The 7,053-nt window shown below is 38.1% G+C and overlaps 1 long non-coding RNA gene across 1 annotated transcript; it reads left to right on the top strand.

Moving 5' to 3' along the window:
- The first annotated feature begins 296 nt into the window (after positions 1-296).
- LOC141602412 (uncharacterized) lies at positions 297-3,497 on the top strand. Its single transcript, XR_012524433.1, has 4 exons — positions 297-452; positions 552-619; positions 1,746-1,832; positions 3,311-3,497. It is a non-coding gene; the product is annotated as an uncharacterized LOC141602412 (long non-coding RNA).
- The last annotated feature ends 3,556 nt before the right edge of the window (positions 3,498-7,053 follow it).

Raw genomic sequence — 7,053 nt, 5'->3', positions numbered from 1 at the left:
AAAAATCGCTAATAATTCCGATTCAAGCTGATATCGTATTATTTCCGTTAACTAGCTGAGTTTATTTTATTCTCACTCATTAAATTTATTTATTATTAATTCCGTTTTATTACCGAAACTTTTACTAAAAACCGATTTTATTAACTCGAGGCGGTTTTAAAAACGAACGAAATTACTTAACGATAAAGAAACGTACGTATAATTAGAAGCTAGCAAGCTAGCTGGTGTCTCATTATTATTATTATTATTATTATAATCCCACGTCCCCACCCCCCTTTCATTCTTCCTTTCTTTTTCGTTGAAATTGAATCAGCACTCAGCAGCAACAACAACATTCAACCGTACACCATTTTTTTTACAGACCTTAAAACCTCAGATCCCGTCCCATTTCTCAACCAAATTTAATAATTTTTACACCTTTAGCTTCCTCATTCCTTCCTCGTTCTTTTAAGGTAAGAAAGTCTCCTTTTTGTAGTGGTTTCGTCTTTCGCCGTCTTATAAAAGTGTCGTCTTTTAGCTTCTTTATTCCGTTTTCTTGCCCTTTTATGAAGGATTCGAAGACCCGAGGTGAGGCTCGTGCCTTATGGACCATTTATTCGGAGAATAAGGAGCGTTTAAGGTAACGGTGATAGGATTATTCGTTACTAAGTCGATTTTGTATGCTAGTTTGTATATTGGATGCTTACTTGTGTTAAAGTTTCATTCTTTATGAAATTTCCATATTATTGTAGCATGTGACGGTCTTATACTAGATTTACTTATTAATTTTGAGAAAAGTTAGTACCTTTGGATTCATGGTGAAGTGGGTAATTATGTTGGGTAATTTAATTGGGTGAATATTATCATTTTAATGCTTAAAATTTCGTCTTAAGACGGTCACAAATGAGCTTCTTTAATAGTGAAAATGGGGTATTTGATTTGTTTTTGGCACATTTCCTGAAATTATAGGTGTTGAAATTGGGATGTTTTTAAGGCCAAAAATCGGGACATCTTTGGGATCGTTACAATGGGTTGTATGTATTTTAGGGTGTGTGGGTCATAAGGATTGGTGTTTGGAACGGGTGTGTGAGGGTCAAAGTCTGGGCTGTTTCGACTTTGTTCTTGGACCGAAATGGACTGGTATAACACGATTTTAAGGGTGGGAAATTGACTGTTTTGAACTCGGCTTTGGAGCCGTTAAAGGGACCGAATCGGTCTCTGTTTTGATGGGTCTGATAAGTATTAACAATTATTTAAGTGTCGACGTCTCACGCTCCCAACTCTTCCAGGTTTGAGAATAGTGAACAAATTACTCCATGTCGCATTTAATATTAGAAATTACTGAATTACTACTATCGCCCGGAAAGATATCGCTTTGTATTATTGAATTGGGCTTAAACAGCTATCCCTTTGTATACGATTGATCTTTCCCACTTTGTTTACATGTTTTCTTTTCAATGGGCTGAGTTGTGTTTGAAGTTATAAACCCGTCCTATGGACTGGTTGGTCACAGCTGATTTTGGGTTATAATGGTGGCTGTTTGGGACTGGGCAGTGGCTGCCTGGCCTAGGCAGTGGCTTGGGTGAGTGCGACCTTAGCCATAGGTGGTCATTGAGGCGGAAATAGGGCTGCCCAAACGGTCCTCGAGTCGTGGTTATGGATTTCTTTAGGCGCCTAGTTTAGTTCATTTGAAATAATTATATTTCCGACTCATATTTTATATAATGATAATTCGTTAATATCGTCCTTTCACATAATTATTTTAGGTGACTCATATGTGGTTGAAGATGAAGAGTAATTTTGGGTTTTAGAAGCTTTCTCAAGTTTATTGCTTGTCTCTTTGCTAGCTTAAGGTAACTATTCCGAGTTACTCGACGAATTAATGTCACATTAGTAGTTAATGTGTGCCTGTTGTTTGATAAGTGTTTAGGTGAATGAATAATGTTAGTAGTAAAGATAAAAAGGATGGTAAAATTGTGCTCATATTAATAGTTATCACATGTTAGGATAGTTTACAAAATGAAATTGTAATTAATAGGCTCAAATGAATTTTATAGCGATAATTGTAATGTTTTGTTGATTGTGCCGAAAATCGAGCCTTAGTCCCTTTGATGATGCGATGTCGATTAATTGAGTGATTGGTCGGCCGCAATTTGACCCGTACTGCCGCAGGGTCAGGGGTTGCGGGTAAAAATTCGGTTGGATGAAATTTTGAATGAATTAGATAGTCGGCCTTTTTCTTGTTTTAGGCCATTCATTATATTTTTATCTCACATGTGTAATTAGTTGATTTAAGTAGCTTCTTATATTGTAAAAACGGCCCTAGATTCCCCGAAGCCTTTAATTTGGTTAATATTGTTAGAATTGGAAATTGGTATTGAGGATTCTTTGGTTTATCTCCGATTAGACATTTATATAGCCTTTCACATGATAGAATATTAGATTTTATGTTGGTAAGTAGGACTTTTTGCCCTCTTAAGGTTAAGTGGGTGTCTTAATTGACTTGTGTGGTGAGTCGTGTGTGGTGTGGGCTAAAGTATTCAAGCTGGGACTAGCTGGGACTAGGTCCTAGGTGAGTATTTCGGCCTTCATCATAGATAGGTCTTTATAGTCTCTGACGAGTATATGTTCACTGCTTGATAGCCTTTGTGTTCCTGACTAGTGGATTTATATCCAAGTTGGGGCATGACCTCAGGTACTTATTTTGATAGTATGGGGTCAGCTTAAGTACTAGCCAACCCTTCGGTGGTGTCCTTAGGGTACTCACTTCACTTTGTTTTAAAAAAAGTTGTGGGTCTTGGGTGCGGTGGTGTGTATCCGCATGTCTAGGTCTGAGCAGATTTTAGGCTAGGGTTGTGTTGTCTCTTGGCCATGTTTTCTTAATAGTAACCGCCAGCCAAGATACCGGTTCGATTACCTTCCCTACCTCGTGGTATAGACTCGAGTTACAAAGTGACTATTGACCGTACTAAGAACTTATGCCTGTCTTTGATATATTGCCCTTTCTTGTTTGATGATTCTATGAATCATAGAAGGTGAGATGCAAGCCGGCTATGGTTGATAGAGTTTGGATTCCTGGATGTTATGTGATTCACATGATAGTGTAGTATGAGTCGGTTTAGTATTCACTGGCTAGGACTATGTGTTGTTATATTGTAGTTCACATGATAAGCACGATTGTCTAGTATCTATATGCTAAGGCTATGTGTGATTCGTATTCATATTCTTATGTTTACATGTTATATTAATTATGACATTTCGTGGCTGGGAGAACTCGGAGTTACTCCCCACTGACTGTGGCTTTCGTATTTGTATAAAATGCGAATGACAGGTAGGTGATGCATATATGGGGTACATGGACGAGCTAGCGAGCAAAGTAACCTTGGGACCTAGACTGGTTTTATTTCATTGTGACCTTAAACCCTTTTTGTGTCACATACATTTTAGGGACATATGTCTCCCTCTTTTTCTTTGGTTTGTATCACTTTATTCTCGCAGCTTTAGCATAGTTATGTAAATTAGTCTCGTTAGCATTTTGCGGTGTTGGCATCCTCCTTCTGGAAATGTTTGTGAATGGTTTAGAAAAGTTTTAAAAATGACAGGTTTTAATTAGTTGAACCAATTACAAACATATCCTGTCAGTTTTTCTGTAGAATTACGTGTTTACTTTTCCGCAATAAATGAGGGTGTCACAATCCAACTGTCAACACTCTCCAAATATTCTCACATTCCTAAACATCGAACTACTACCAGTACGGTCATGACCTTTAACAAAATTAACCACAACACGAATCAACCTTTTATTCGACATCAAGACTCAAATTTCCAAATATATTACCATATGCACACCCATCAAAATCTCTTTTATCACATCCTACTCCTCTTAAGATAAATGTTACGTCCTCGTAACTCACTAATACCAAATCCTAGATACATCTCATTACCCTCTTTACCACCACATGTCAAAGATAACCGTCTATAAACCAAACACTCACCATGCATATATCTAAGGCTCTCTTACTTAAACAATTCTCATACTTTAATTCACTCATCAAACCACCTAACTTATACCTCAAAATCTTTAGCTTAACCCAAAACTTCAACTCTTCCACATTTTCGCAACATGACATACCTCTCTATATAAACTATATAAAACTCCCATTGCCAAAAGCATAACTCACGATCCACACTTGTTACGTACACTCACACTAGATCCTCAAGTTCTTTCTTCCATTACCGAAAAACTCATACATAACTCAACATGGCACTAATTCCCCAACACCCTACACTCACTGTCTTCAACAAAGGATTATGAACCACCTGCATCTTTCGGGTCATTACCACACATGCTCTACGACTCACTTGCCATTACCATGTCTACTGAAACCTTAACTAGAACAAGATCATAATTATTGTAACAACCTCTCACAACCGTGTCCCATTAACAGAATGTCACTATACCATGACAACAGCGAAATCATAACCCACTCTATTTTATATCATACTCTACCCTCATTCCCAACTTAACCTGGTAAGAAACATCAATAACAAAACAACTGTATATCTTTACAAACTGAAACTCACAGGAAGCAACATCAAACAAAACAACAATCTCTGTATGACTGGTATGTACTTTCGAAACTCGAATCATAAACATCCCGCCTACTCCACCACAACCGGTGACGGCATCACAACACCGCCACCAACAGCCACACCGCAGTGCGAAAATACCCGCATCACAACACTAAATATCGTGCCCGGATCACCACCCGAGGCACCTCAACCGCATCGATAGACATCACAACATACACAATTCCATAAACACTGACTCAGCATAACTTCTCAGACAAGAAAAACTTACTCAAATCCACTTATTAAATCACCACGCAACATATGATATGGATAAACAGATAAGCATCTCATGAACATCATCTCTACCATTTCACGGAATACACATGTGTTATTAATACACACAAAATTATAACTAGCCATGTCAAATTAATCAAATTATTACCCTTTTGAATATCATTCAATTAAATTACCGTGTCCAACATATATTACAGAACATTCAGATAACAATATTATAACTATCACACCATACCACTTCTTGTGAGGTCAGAACCTCACGCAAACATTTATATATAACATAGACCCATAATCACATCCGACCAATCAATCCTGATCACGTAAGTTACCACTCAACCAAGGTTACCTGTCACCCGAGCTTAACTCGCATGCCCCTCATCACATTCTTCCATTCGCATACCCAACACCTTCTGCCATACATAACCATATAGCTAACACTCATTATGAGAAACCGCCTCCCAAGACTATGTCTTATACTTCCTCACAACCATACTTATCAATTCAGTCTCTACAAAATCAGCCTCTGTAGAATTACCATCTCTCTAACATACCGTCACTCTTAACCATTAGTCAAAAACCATAACACTACCACTATCCGGACATCAAACCCTTTTCACTCATCTCTAAACATCACGATTTCTTTCCTATCTTTGGTTAACATCCCAAACAACGCACAAAAAACCCATCAACAAAATTACCTCAACATTATTCCCAATACTATCTTATTTGTATTGTCATCTAACTCTCCACCAAATATCTCGTATCGTTCCAATACTCCACCAACTTCTTACTCCCTTAGTTCCTCGAAACTCATTATCAATCATGTTGTCCTGAAACTCCTATATAACCATTAGCTAACATCCTCGTGATATATCACCCATTTCGCTGATTCCTTACCTTTATATCACATAACTCCGGTGAACATTTTCCTCAGCTTACTTTTATCCTTCCTTTCTCTTTACACTCAATAATACCAATTAATAGTTCAACTCCTTATTCCTTTTACCTAACTCTTTAGTAAACCAGTTACCCTTTTGTTTGTTGCTCCAAAACTCAATTTCCCTCATTTCATATTAGTACCATCTCACTCTTTCTTACCATCAATCTTTTCTTATCCTGCTCTTACTCACACTTAACATAAATCAGTCCAGACCACCTCATGCTATTACTCACCCTGATCTCTCATGACTTACTTGCTTAAGGAAGTCACACATTAGTTTCATTTCTTAATGAACCAAATCTCCCAATCTCACTCACTATCTGGAAATCTACGTCGCGACATGCCTCCATTAAGTTCGCTATATACCACTCTTCTCAATTCCTCTAAAACGACCTTTCATTACATATATTCTTACTCAACTCTATTTCTAACCATCTCCCTCCATAATTCTTTACACATCTCAAGCTGCCACTATCCGCATCCTTACTTTCAATCTTTTTATTCTCACGTTCATTATACTCACATCATCCCTTGCCCATATTCTCTTACTTTTACATTACTCAACACACAATCATATCACTCATCCCGTCTCGCAAAATGTGCTCTATGCCTCAATAAACTATACCAATCTTCCTTTTCTTTTTCCACCATCTATCATAATAACATATAACTCATGTCCTCTCCACTGAACTCATATTCATCATAAGTGCCACTCTTTACATCATAAGATTGGGTAACTTACGCTTCAGGACCAACACATACGTAAAACAATGCATAAAGAAGTAATACAACACCTTTGGAATAAACATAATATGCAACGAATGTCAAAAGATAAACATATGACCCGAAACACGCATATGACTCACGACAGACCCCACTCGATCGAGTACCATAACCTACTCGATCGAGTTGAGGCTACTCGATCGAGTGCCCAACATGCTCGATCGAGTGCCCCGACTCGAAACCCAAACAGGACCTTCGATCTTCGACTTACTCGACCGAGTAGCCAGGCTACTCGATCGAGTGACCCCATTCTCGATCGAGTGCCCGCGGTACTCGATCGAGTGCCCAAAAACACGATTCTGGTCAAAATAACGACAAATACCCACTCGATCGAATCAAACCCACTCGATCGAATCATGCAGACTCGTGAATACTACCCGCTTGTTATCTCACATACCCCAACGTACGATGCATTCATTATTATTTCAACATTATGATTACAACTACGCATTCAAATCTGCGCGACTCCTCATACAATCAACATA

This window comes from Silene latifolia, chromosome 9, assembly GCF_048544455.1.
Source record: "Silene latifolia isolate original U9 population chromosome 9, ASM4854445v1, whole genome shotgun sequence".
Taxonomy (NCBI): Eukaryota; Viridiplantae; Streptophyta; class Magnoliopsida; order Caryophyllales; family Caryophyllaceae; genus Silene; species Silene latifolia.
The sequence above is the reverse complement of the archived record's forward strand: the minus strand, read 5'-3'. Positions and strand labels throughout refer to the sequence as shown.